Source organism: Carcharodon carcharias, chromosome 26 (assembly GCF_017639515.1).
Source record: "Carcharodon carcharias isolate sCarCar2 chromosome 26, sCarCar2.pri, whole genome shotgun sequence".
Lineage (NCBI taxonomy): Eukaryota > Metazoa > Chordata > Chondrichthyes > Lamniformes > Lamnidae > Carcharodon > Carcharodon carcharias.
Window position 1 is genome coordinate 24,590,474 of NC_054492.1, and position 13,629 is coordinate 24,604,102.

The 13,629-nt window shown below is 40.6% G+C and overlaps 1 protein-coding gene across 4 annotated transcripts in view; it reads left to right on the forward strand.

Annotated features, from left to right (window-relative positions):
- Positions 1 to 6,260: 6,260 nt before the first annotated feature.
- The window catches only part of LOC121269905 (CTD small phosphatase-like protein 2), a 70,722-nt gene continuing 63,353 nt past the window's right edge, over positions 6,261 to 13,629 (forward strand). For all 4 annotated transcript variants that reach the window (XM_041175017.1, XM_041175016.1, XM_041175019.1 and 1 more), the window contains exon 1: positions 6,261 to 6,426. The gene's annotated coding sequence lies outside the window, so the exon portion shown is untranslated. The remainder of the gene's footprint in view (positions 6,427 to 13,629) is intronic.

Here is a 13,629-nt window from a genome sequence, read left to right on the forward strand (position 1 = left end):
GATGGGCTGATTGACTGCCTCCTGCAGCGATCATATGATTTGAATTTTACATTCAGTTTGAGGAAGAGAAGAGTGGGTCCAAGTCTAGAATTTAAAACTTATATAAAGGTAATTGAGGGCATGAAAGCAAAGCTAACTAAAGTTAACTGGTAAATGATGTTAAGGAATAGTAGATCCATAGAAATGCAGTGGCAGACTTTTATAGGGATATTTCAGAATACACAGAATACATACATTCCAATGAGAGAGAAAACTTCCAAGGGGAGGACTCACCATCCGTGGTTAACTTCAAAAAGTTAAAGACAGTTTCAAACTTTAGGAAAAAGCATACTAATGTGCAGAGATGGCTGGCAAGTCAGAAGATTGAACAGAATATAAAGAATATCAAAGATTGACAAAAAATTAAAAGAAGGAAAAAGAGAATGAGAGAAAGCTAGCTGGAAATATAAAGATGGACATTTAAGAGTTTCTTTAGATATTTAAATAAAAGTTAACAAAGTGAGCATTGGTCCTATAAAAAGTTGAGTCTGGAGAATTAATAATGGAAGGAGATGGCAGATGAATTAAACAGGTATATTGCATTGATTTTCACTATAGAGAAAATGAGTAATATCCTAGAACTAGCTATAAATCAGGAAATGGAAGGGAGGGAGGAACTCAGGAAAATTACAATCACCAGACAAGTGGTATTGAGCAAATTGTTGGAACTGCAGTCTGACAACTCCCGGGGTCCTGATTGACTTCATCCTAGAAGTGGCTAGTGAAATGATGCGTTGGTTTTAAATTTTCAAAATTCCCTAGATTCAGGGAAGGTTCTGTTAGATTGGAAAATAGCAAATGTAACTCCTTTATTCAAAAAGGGAGGGAGACAGAAAGCAGGAAACTACAGGCCAATTAGCTTAACACCTGTCATAGAGAAAATGTTAGAAGCTAAGACGTTATAGCAGGGCAGTTAGAAAAGTTCAAGGCAATCGGACAAAGTCAACATGGTTTTGTAAAAGGGAAATTTATTGAGTTCTTTGAAGGAGTCACATGTGCTGTGGATAAAGGGAACCAGTGGATATACTGTACTTAGATTTCCAGAAGGCATTTGATAAGGTGCCACATCAAAGGTTATTGTGGAAAATAAAAGCTCATGGTGTAAGGGGTAACATTGGCATCGATAAAAGATTGGCTAGCTAACGGGAAACAGAGGATAACCATAAATGGGTGATCTTCTGGTTGGTGGGATGAAACGAGTGGTGTGCCACACAGAGCAGTGCTCAATTTTTTACAATTTATTTAAATGACTTGGATGAAGGGACAGATGGTATGGTTGCTAAATTTGCAGATGATACAAAGATAGGTAGGAAAGTAAGTTGTGAAGAGAACGTTAAGGGGGCTAGAATGTGACATGGGTTAAGTGAGTGGGAAAAGATCTGGCATATAGAGTATAATGTGGGCATGTGAATTGTCCATTTTGGCAAGAAGAATAAAAAAAGCACATCTAAGTGGTGAGAGATTCAAGAGCTCAGTTTCAGAGGGATCTGGTTGTTGCATGAATCACAAAAGGCTAGTATGCAGGTACAGTAAATAATTAGGAAAATTGATAGAATGTTATCATTTATGTGAGGGGAATTGACTACAAAAGTAAGGAAGTTATGTTTCAGTTGTACATGGCATTGGTGAGACCACATCTGGAGTACTGTATACAGTACTGGTCTTAGTTAAGGAAAGATGTAAAAACGTTAAAAGCAGTTCCGAGAAAGTTTACTAGACTAATACCAGGAATGGGTCAGTTGTCTATGAGGAAAGGTTGGACAGATTAGGCTTGTATCCACTGGAATTTAGAAAAGTAAGAGGTGACTTGATTGAAACCTTTAGGATCCTTGGGGGTCTTGACAGACTGGATGTGAAGATTATGTTCCCTCTTGCGGGAGGATCTAGAATTGGGGTCACGGTTTAAAAATAAGGAGTTGCTCATTTAAAATAGATGAGGAGAAATTTTTCTGAGGATCATGAGTCCTTGGAACTCCGTTCCTCAAAAAGCAATGGAAGCAGGGCCTTTGAATATTTTTAAGGCAGAGCTCGACAGATTCTTGATAAACTTTCACCCCCTTGTTAATCAGAGGTAGGCGGGAGGTTGCAATCAGATCAGCCATGATCTTATTGAATGATGGAGCAGGCTTGAGAGGCTGAGTGGCCTACTCCTGCTCCATGTTTGTATGTAACAATTCTATGATGCCCCTATTTTTAATCCCAGGATCCTCTGCTTTATTATCCCAAAACATTTGGGATGCTTTATTGCATCAGTCTTTGGAATAGATTTTATAGATGGAGTAAGCATAGAATTGCTGCTTTTGGGATTCTATCAAGTTCCTGAGAGACACTGACTGCTCCGGTTATAGAGGTTCAGTTGTTAGTTGAGAATGCAATGAGTCATGGCTGTTTAATGGATGGTTAAGTATTATCCAATTGGGTAATGAATCTTTACTTTCCAACAGGAAAGTGTGCTGCAATGGTGGACATGTGGGCTGACCAATGATTGAAATGGGGGTGGGATGGTTGAAAGCAGGAGACTAGAGCAATGAAACCTCCAGGAATACATCCAATCAGAGTTGGCAACTCTACTACAAGGTCAGAGAATTAGGTTTCTGACTAGGTTAATATCTTTATGGAAATTATTTTTGGGCAATAAAAATAAAGCCACCTGTAGGTTTTCCTTCCCTTAGCAAAAATTAATATTTTTGTAAAATAGTCAAAAAGGTCCTTCACTGACATTTCCAGTTTTTTCCCCAAAGTAGTTTAGTTAGCAGTAGCAAGTAGTGTGACATCATCTGGTGACAGATAACTACTCACAATCTCCTGAAAGCAGCTTGTAGTAAAAAGGGGAAAAACTCAGCTTTACGTTATGTCCTTACTGATGTAAAACAGAGGAGGAATTAGATTCTGGAGAATGATTTATATATTTAAACTGCATGTAGCATAATGTCAGGTAGTAACATATCCATTGGCACTTGGGAATTTTCCCCACAACAGCAACTAACTAATAATTTAATATCCTGATTCCATTATGAATTACTTCAGCTGCTGTAGAGAAAATAATGAAGTACAGTAGTTGGTAAGTATTATCACTTAAGTGATATGTAGATTTTCTTGTTAACATTGCACATTTCACCACCCTTGTCTTGCTGTCAACTCAGCCATATTAAAAATCAGCACAGATTTGTTAAAGGAATGTCATGCTTGACTACCTTGATTGAGTTCTTTGAAGTAATGGGGGGAAGTTAATTGGGCAGTGTGGTGCTCTGTATATGGACTTTCAAAAGGTGTTTGAGCATGCAATCGACTTATTAGCAGAATTAAAACCCATGGGATTAAAAGGATAGTGGCAGCACGGATACAAAATTGGCTGAGGGTCAGAAAGCAGAGTAGTGGTGAAAAGTTTTCAGACAGGAGGGAAGTATATTGTGATGTCCTCCAGGGGCCTGTATTCGGACCACTGCTCTTTGATATATATTAATGATATGTATTTATGAGGTGGACTTGGGTATATGGGGCATAATTTAAAAGTTTGCAGATATGAAATTCAAATGTTGTAATGGAGGATAGTAACAGACTTCAGGATGACAGTGGGGGTAAAATGGGCAGACACATTGTAGATTAAATTGTAGAGAAATGAGTTATACATTTTGGTATGAAGAATGAGGAGAGACAATATGAACTAAACGGTGCAATCTTATAGGAACAGAGCAACCTGGGGCATATGTGCACAAATTTTTGAAATTGACAGGACAATTTGAGAAACCTGATTTTATATATTTTTTAAAATCTTATTGGATCCTGTCGGCCTCAGCTGGAGGGTTGTTCAAATCTGAGCACTGCACTTTAGCAAGGATGTGAAGACCTTGGTGAGAGTGCAAAAGAGGTTTACTGGAATGGTACCAGGGATGAGGGACTTAGTCTTCTCTGTTCTAACAGCAATTCTAGTTTCCCTACATAATTAGGAGGAGATTTTATAGGGTAATTCAAGGTCATGAATGGTTTGAAATAGCGTATAAGCCAAAACATTTTAGTGGCAGAAGGATCAGTAACTGGAGAGGACAGTTAAGATGAATTGGTGAAAGAGCTGTGGATGACATGGGGAACCATTTTTTTATGCAAGTTGTTGTGAATGCATTACCTAAAAGGGTGATGAAGCAAGTCCAATATTAACATTCAAAAGGGAATTGGGTAAATTCTTGAAGGGGATATATTTACAGAGCTATGAGAAAGAGAGGGGAGTGGATAAATTGGATAGATCTTTCAAAGAGCTGACACAAATGACGGGCTGAGTTATACAGCACACAAGGAGACCTTTCTATGGTTTTAAATTTATCTAGGACTTAGGCTTTTCAATAGAAGAATCTGGACCAAATTCTACTTGGTTTGATTGTCATTGCTGTAGTTGCTGTGCTTGATAATTAGGAAATTGGATAACAAACCTGCAACAAAAACAGAATTACCTGGAAAAACTCAGCAGGTCTGGCAGCATCGGCGGAGAAGAAAAGAGTTGACGTTTCGAGTCCTCATGACCCTTCGACAGAACTTGGCAAGTTCTGTCGAAGGGTCATGAGGACTCGAAACGTCAACTCTTTTCTTCTCCGCCGATGCTGCCAGACCTGCTGAGTTTTTCCAGGTAATTCTGTTTTTGTTGTGGATTTCCAGCATCCGCAGTTTTTTTGTTTTTATCTCTGTGGATAACAAACCTGTATTGCTGGGCTATGCCCGAATGCAAAGCTCCAACTTCCTGCCCTTGGCACTTGAAAATGCTGTCTGATGTTGCTACTGCTTAAGTGTATGCTGCAAGAATGACTAATAATATTGTGCTACTGCTGAGGGGAATCTAAAACATTTCTACAGTTTTTGCTGAAGTGCATGTGAGTCTCAGTGCAGGATGGTGTAGCAGATGCTGGTTTTAAATTCAGTTAAACTGATAGACTAAGTTTCATTTATGTTACTTAGATGTAAGGATTTAAATGAATAAATGTGGGCAGCTTGCACTCAGTTCTTAGGAAATTAGTACACATTCCTAACCTTCCTATCCTTCATTTGGCAATCCTGTGAGTAAAGAGGACAAGAATAATATGTTGAGAAATAGAAGTGGCTTACTGCTGCACTAGTTGGTGTTCCTGTGGAAGACACATTGGGGCATTATAGAAGAAGTCTTGCCCTGCATCTGAGTCTGAATGTTTGATTTTATAGAAGCAAAATATTGCAGATGTAGAAATCTGAAATAAAAGCAGAAAACGGTGGAAATACTCAGCAAGTGTGACAGCATCTGCGGAGAGAGAAAAATATAATTGAACTGAAATGTTAACTAACTCCGTTTCTCTCTCCACCGATGCTGCCACACCTGAGTATTTCTATCATTTTATGTACTTCACTTTACTTTGGGCATAAAATTTGATAAGTTTCATTTTCCAGCATGATCTTGGTTCATAGTAACAGCAATAAATCTTTTGAGGGCAAAAGACGACAGAGTAAAATTTAAATGAGATAATTGATATCGGGAACTGATCTACATTGGTTCCGGCTTACTTTAGTTTGTCAAACTTGTCTGTTCAGTTTTATAAGCTTAACTCTACTCCCAGGACTTTACTTAAATTAAGGGAGCAGTATAAATTAGGAGAGTACTGTATTATCAGATGTTTTATTTGGATTAAACTTGCAATTATCAGAAAAAGCTCTTGAAAAATTTTAAAAGGGCAATACCTGTCCCTAGCCACGACCACCAAGGAACAGCTTGCTTGATCCATTATTTCAGTGTTGGATAGCTCTTGCAAAGAGCCGGTAGAGGCATGATGTACCGAATGTAGTCCTACATTAATGCTGACACTGCACGCCAGAAAGTACTGTTATGAGTTGTAAATAAAAACAGAAAAGTGGCGGAAAAACTCAGCCGGTTTGGTAGCATCTGTGGAGCGAGAAACAGAGTTAACGTTTCGAGTCCAATAGAACTTTTTACGAACCAAAGAAGTCATATTGGACTGGATAAGTTAACTCTGTATTTTGCTTTTATATTACTGTGTTAGTTACTATGTTAGTTATAAAGTGTTGTAGAAATGCAATATCTTCCTGTTCCGCGCGTTTGTACCATTAGGATGTTGCAGTTTGAAGCTGGCGGGCAGAGGCTGGTCAGGGGTGTGACGGAGAGACGCTGCGTGGTTACGCTAGGTTTGGGGGCGGGGGCGGGGGCGGGGGCGGGAGCGCGTGCTCAGCTTCGCGTACGGGCGCGGGCACGCGCTGCATCCGGGTTCCCCGGGAGCCCGTCTCTCCCTGTGTGTGTGCGCGGCGGCGGGAAATGGCGCCCGAATGCTGGCGAGTGTAAACAGCGAGCGAGCGGCGGCCCAGCGACACGGAGCGGCCCCGGGCCTCCCGGACACACGGCCCCCAGCCGGCAGCTCGGTAAGCCGTACTCGTGGGTGGGCGGGAAGGGGCGGACTCGCTTTTCTCCACAGCTTCTACGCTGCGCCTCCCGCTCCCCATCAACTGACAAAGGAGAGACCGGGGGGGGGGGGTGGGGGGGGGGGGGGGGGGGGGGAGGAGGGGGTGGACTTCTCCCAACACCACCCCCCCCCCCCCCGGCCGCTTCGTCCGGGGAGCAAAGCTACTTTAGGCCGGGGATATGCTTTAGGCCTTGGGGTTTCTCAGTGCTGGGGGAGGGGCTGGGTAAAGGCCCTCAAGGCGGCGGGAGGGGACTCGGTTGCTGTGAGCCCAAGGCCAGCGGTTTACGATAGGCCCTGGGCTCCTAGTTATAGATTTAACTCACGCCCGCCGAGTGATGCTTACACCCGCATATAATAGACACAGGCCGCTCGCTAATTAGTTACCGGAGGGAGGGGAAGGGGAAGGGGAGGGGGAGGGGGCGGGGGGAAGCGATTATATCCGAAAGACAGATTCGTCCCTCCCTCCCCTCCAAGGCGATCTTCTTTGCACCCCGGCCCCCCTCCAGGTGCCCCTACCCACACTGTCCGAGCTCAGACACTTGCCAGTGATCACCCTAGTCCCCCACTTCCCCCCCGGCCCTTTCAGATGCCCTGAGGCATTTCTCCCCTCCCCTGGCATCCTTCCCCCTCTGTCCAGTTGCCCCAGTCACCTGCCTCTCCCCCAAGATACTCAACTCTTCCAAAATGTCCCGCCCTCCAGAGCTCGTCATCCCCTGATGCCCCTCCCCAAGCCATGCCACTGCCTACCTCCCTGACACATGTACCCCCCATTAAAGAACAACTTATGTGACTTTAACAAAATGAACGCACAGTATTTCTCTTATAGTTTGCATGTATCTTGCCTTCTTGCATGAATACAAGTTTCTTTGTTGTATATCAGAATGTTAGTATGTTTAGAATTCACTCATACATCTTAATGTTTGGTTTGGGGCATTTAAAATGTTCAGACTGATATCTGACATGATGTAGGCATGGTGAAATTTAGCAAGAGCTTATAACAAATAGTTGGATAATAAGGAAATGCAGGCAAAGCACAGCAGATTTATTAGCAGCTGTAAATAAAAGGAGATGGTTAATCTTACCAGTATAGACCTTTCCTCGGAAGTCCTCGTCAGAAGATTTGACATTTAAAAACTTATATTAATCTCTGGTGAAAGCTATCTAAATAATAAAAGTCCTCAATTATATTGTTTGCTGTTCTGATTTTCACTGGACTTTAGCAATATGTTTATTTTTTCAAAGGAAAAAACCTTGCCTGTCTTATCAGTAAGTGGTCTAGTCAGTCTCTGAGCAAATTCTGGGAGACATCTCTTCCTCAGAAATGGGGTTGCAGTCAGCTACATTTATAATGGATGCGACCATGACAGAAACTTATTTAGGAGAATTATTTCAATAGTCAAATGATCATTGCAAGCATCTTCTTTAAATGCCTGCAGGTCTCCTGTTTCTCCTGTATCCCCAAGGTACCCACTATGTCATGCAGAAATCAACTGCTTTGATATTCTACATTCACTCTACACACTGACTGGCACGGAAGCTTGTTTGAACAGGCTGGCTGTAAGGTTGTCAGCCCCATCATGCTTGTCTCAATGGAGCTTCTAATTTTAAAATCACCTGGTCTGATCCAACAGCTGATTTTGGGCTTCCTCCGTTAAAACTCAGAACATTGGAAACCAGGCCAGTGCAGACTGAAAGCCAAATGGCAAACTGTTGTACCTCTGAAAATTAGCTGCCAAGGAGGCTATGGCTGCACTTCATTGCCTATCCCTAGTTACTCAAGAGAGACATGGTGGTTGACCTTTATATGGCTGAATGGCATGCTTTGTCTCTAAAGAGGATCTTAGCAGGTACGTTAACATCGTGGTTATGTTACTTGACTAGTAATCCAGAGACCTGGACTAATGGTTCCAGAGATGTGATTTTAAATCTCACCATGGCAGCCAGGAATTTAAATTAATTAAACAAATCTAACATTTTAATAGAAGCTTGCATCTGTAATGGTGGAACTACTGAATTGTTATAAAAATCCATCTGGTACACTGATGTCCTTCAGTGAAGGAAATCTTGCATCCTTACCTGGTCTGGCCTCCATGTGACTCCAAACCCACAGCAATGTGGTTGATTCTTAGGGGCCCTCTAAAATGGTCTACCAAGCTACTCGGTTGTATCTCAAGGGCAATTAGGGATAAGCAATAAATACTGGTTTTGCCCCGTTACACAAATGAATAAGAAAGAGGCCACCGTATAGCATGAGATTGGCGTTACACCTAGGGTTCCCTTTCCTGTTAATGACAATTTGGCAGCCTTCTGGACTTTTCTTTCAACGCACACCAGATTTATTGAATTTAATTTCACAAAGTGCCATGGTGTGATTTGACTAGTATCCTGTACCATAACCACTTCCATACCAATGAGGCCTAGGAATTTTACTGTTGGCGTGCAGCCAGGTGTATGGGACCTGAACTTGAAGAATATAAAGTCAGTAACATAATATAAACCCATGTCATTATGGGCAAAACACTCATGGACAAAGCAGGTTGATGTTTACTGCTTGCAGCGTATAGCATGGGCTGTGTTGTATATATTCTAGTTTCTTTTCCAGCTCACTTGGATAAAACGACTGTGAACCTATACTGCTTATCCTGCTTACTTTTCAACAAGAAACATCCCAGATTTGAATCTTTTACTCTGTATTTGACATTGTTTTGTGTATCCCAAGCAATAGTTTCTAGTTTCACAAGCAGGAGAAATGGGATGTCATGCATAACAGGGTAAATAAGTGTGCATTGGGATGTTTAGTTGAATCAGTCTTAGTTTACACAAAGCAATGAATCAATGCGAATGGAATACCCGTGGAATCATACAATACAAAATTAGGCCATTCTTCCCATCATGCCAGTGCTAGCTCTCTGATTAGTCCCACTACAGTGCTCTTTTCCCATAGACCTATATTTTTTTTCCTTTCAAGTATTTATGTAATTCCCTGTTGAAAGTTACATTTGAGTATTGAATCATACTCAGGTAGACCTGGCTTGACAGACCTGACAGCTGTGCTCACTTGATTTTCATTAGAGAATAAAGATTCAAGGTCTGATTTGATTTCCATTTCACAACATAAATGTAAGTAATAGATGCTGTAAAGACTCAGTGATTCACCTGGGCACCAGCCTTAGAATCATTGTGCCACTTTGCCATCCTTTCAGCCTGAGCTGTGCTCTGGATTTGTGACACAAGAATCTAGATCGGGACTATCCAAATTATTTACAGCTGTTGCAAGGAAGTATTCATCCTATCGTTGTGGGCTATATTTACATTTGGATTTCAGTCACAGGCAATATTGTTAATACACTGTATTGTTCAGCTACTCCGAGGAAATGAGGAAATTGTGCACTGGATATTTTAATTGAAAATTAAAATGTCTGCCGAGAGCACTTGATTTTAAAAATAAATGATGACCACTACTTACTATTCATTTACAAGATGCATTTTTGCTGGGGAAAGTTTTTAATTTCAAAAGAACTTAAATGTCTCACCGGGTAGTAAAACCTTTGAAATGCAGCTCTCTTTTTGTTATTGTGAGTTTGCATCCTTTTGGGTCTCAATTTTCAAACTTTCTACAAAGGAACTGTTACAAGATGCTTAACATTGGTTGAGGTAGTTTGAGGATTTCCTCGCAATATGTTAAAGTTGCTACTGTTAAAGGCAAGGCTGTATGTGAATTGTACGTAGTTTAATATTCAAAGTTTAAAAATCAAAAAGCTTTTCTTAGAAAAATTGTTGTCTTCAGAGTGAAATGTTGCATCATGAGCCTCCCTGAGCTCAAAATCTAAGATTGTTTTACTCATGTGATTTGTAAATTTAACAGTGAATCACTAAAGGTAAGAATACCAAACAGCACACCATGATCCCGATAGCATCTCTTCCCTTCATGAACTCCAGTTGCCTTCCCCATCAACTGATATCATTGTTTTTATGTTGTTCGATCAGTACTTTCTCTCAAACTCTGGAACTCCCTTCCTAAACCTCTTGGCCACTCTGTCCTCCTTCAAGACACTCTGCTCTCCTTTGAGACACTTCGTAAAATGCACCTCTTTGACTAAACTCTTGATCGTCTGCCTGAATATCACCTTGTGTGGATCGGTGTCAAATCGCAACCCTCTTTAACCATGTTAATTGCAAATTGTTGTTTCGAAGAATCTTGGGCTGTATTTTCTCCTTGACCCTTCTGCATTGATCTTTGGTAAACTGTGGAAAGAGGGCACCAAAGTAATGACTCAGTTAAACTGCAAAAGCAAATTTAGGACTTTATTAGCATTTACAGACACAGGGATTAAAGTAATAAATTAACAATGCAATTATTTCTAGTAATTTTAGTTTATATTTATGCAAGGTGATAGAGGGGTTACGTGTGAAAATGATGGAGGTAGACAGTGTAAAGGACCTTCACCTGTATCATTCAGTATTAGAAACTTTTCTGGATGTGGTTTACTGAAAAATTATTATAAGTGGATACTCAGGAGTGATCAAACAGTAAGTAGTTGAATGAAAGTGGCAGATGAGTTTAGGTTTCATAGTTTACAGTCATTAGCCTAAACTTGGGGTTCGGTGGAACGTGGGCTCAGAATTTGGTTGAAGCCTGTGAATGAGATATTTGCCTTTATTTATAACTAAAGTTGTGACATGGAGACAGTAGAATGGGGGGAGGTGTATGCAAATAGAGGGATCATTCACCATTTTAAAAAACTCTTGATTTTTTGAGCATGGGCCCCAGCACAGACTGTTGGTGAGGTTCATACTGTAATGTGATTGTATAAAATTAATTGATGGAAATTAACAAGAAATATTGATCAACAGAAGGTTCAATGGTGTGCATGGATCAGTGGAGAAATCTCCTTCATTGTGTACATTAGATTTTGATAAGGAAATCTAGTGTTGTTGATAAAGTACTTCTTACACTTGTAAGGAACATGTTTGGGAAAAACAAAATTGAGCTTGTTAATTCTAATTAAAACAGGAAAAACTCAGCAGGTCTGACAGCATCTGTGGAGAGGAACACAGTTCACCTTTCGAGTCCGTATGACTCTTCAACGGAACTAAGGAAAAATAGAAGAGAGTTAGTTCCGTTGAAGAGTCATACGGACTCGAAACGTTAACTGTGTTCCTCTCCGCAGATGCTGTCAGACCTGCTGAATTTTTCCAGGTATTTTTATTCTTGTTTTGGATTTCCAGCACCCGCAGTTTTTTGCTTTTATCTAATTAAAACAGCTTCTGTTGCAGCAACAGCAATCTGAAAATTAATGTTTTTGCATGTTTTTAATTGGATGTGTAATGAATACAGAATAATCAACCTGCTGCCCCCAAGCACAGGAGTTTGTCAACAGTTTTGAATTTGTGTGTGCATTTTAACTGCTATTCCGGATCCAAGCCCAATTTTGCTATCTGCATTTTTTGTGGCCCTTCGTGGAGCCCCACTTCTTGTTTCAGCCAATCATGTTATACAAGTTCTCTCTGTCTCACCTCACCACTTTGACCAACCCTCTGGGCATCCCTCAAATTTCCTACTTTGGCTCAGTATCTGTTTTCCTTAAGTGTCTACAACAAGCCTTGTGATGTTTTTCTACCATAAGGTGCAATGTAAATGTAAGCTGTTTTATTGCTGCTAATCATGCTGCTCCACTGCTGTAGCGTTCTGCTTTGCAAATTGTTAGAAATATTTCTAATGCTGGTTTTCTGATTAATAAGTTGCTGCTGGCGCCTGTACAGGATTCCCAGAGCCTTAATCCATAGTGTGAAAGAGCACTGTAATGACTAAACCCTAATGAGTAAAATTCACCATATTTCTAGTGACCTACTTTTTTGCCACCTCCTCTCCCATGGTTTCATGCAGACAACTGCAATTTTAGATAGTTCAGAGACTGCTGCAGTAGTGTTGCAAACCCATGAGAAATCTGTTTACATATTTGATGTGGTTGTATTGTATAATTTAGAGTTGGCTTAGAATATATGAACCCTTTTAAGCATTGTAAATGTTAAGTTTCCAGTTTTTGGTTCTGAATTGAAATGAAATCTTTTTTGCAAAGGTTAGACATACTGCAGAACGCGGTAATTGCGTTGCTCCTGTTAGCCTTTCTGTGTGTGTAGCAGAATTAGTGAAGGAATGGACTTTTCTGCAACCCTTACCTCCTACTGAAGCTGTAGAAGAAAGTTGAGAGAGCTCAAAATGGAAATACTGACTCAGAACAAAAAAAATAGATCCACTGGGATTGGGCCCCATTTATAAAGTTGGGAGAATCCCTAATCTAGAACACATTTTTCAGATGTAAGAGAAGCTCATTTTGCTTTAGGATTTGCAGACCAGAGTATTAGTTTTCACATCGAAATTACTCTATCTGGGCTGTCAGGTTGCTTAGAAATGGTAATAAATATTAAAGCTGGCAAAACCTCTGCTTCTATTTGGGGTAGAGCATTTTTGTTGGAGAGTAGCTCGCGTTGAAACTTTGCCCCCCGTGTTAGAATCTGGTGTTGATACCCTGATCTTATTTTGCAATCATGCTTAATGGCAGCCAAATGCTTTCAGTTGGCTAAGCTGCAATATGACATTTCTACAGTCTCCTCTTCCCACTCATTTTGATAGTAAAATTTATTACAATATTTGATGTAATTGAGTTTTTGTAGTACTACATTGAAGCAAATGTAGATTGTACCTCAGGATAAGGGTCTCTCGCTCTCTCTCTCACCTCTCTGAGTGAATTACATCCCTTACAAGGTGTACCTCCAACCTCCGTGGTTCATGCTTACTTTAAATATGTTGGTATTTGGAGAACCTGATGAAATGAATTTCACCTGAAGTCACTGACATTCAACAATGGGGCAGATGCCTAAGTAGCCATTCTTTACACATGAACCGTAACTAGAAGTTTTGCAGGGTACTAAACCATGGATAGCATTGTAGCTGAATTTCTCTTCCATCTGACACCTGTGATCCCGGAACATTTTATTTTTCTCTTCCCTTCTGATAGCTCAAGCCAGTTGTGGCACAACTACTGCTGGCAGATGTTATGTGACTCCTTAGTACTTCACCTGTTAGTTCTGAAGAAATCATTTGAGCTTTTTTTTGCACTGTGTCCTGCTTCCTATGAAATTGGAAAGGGGTCAAGGCTAA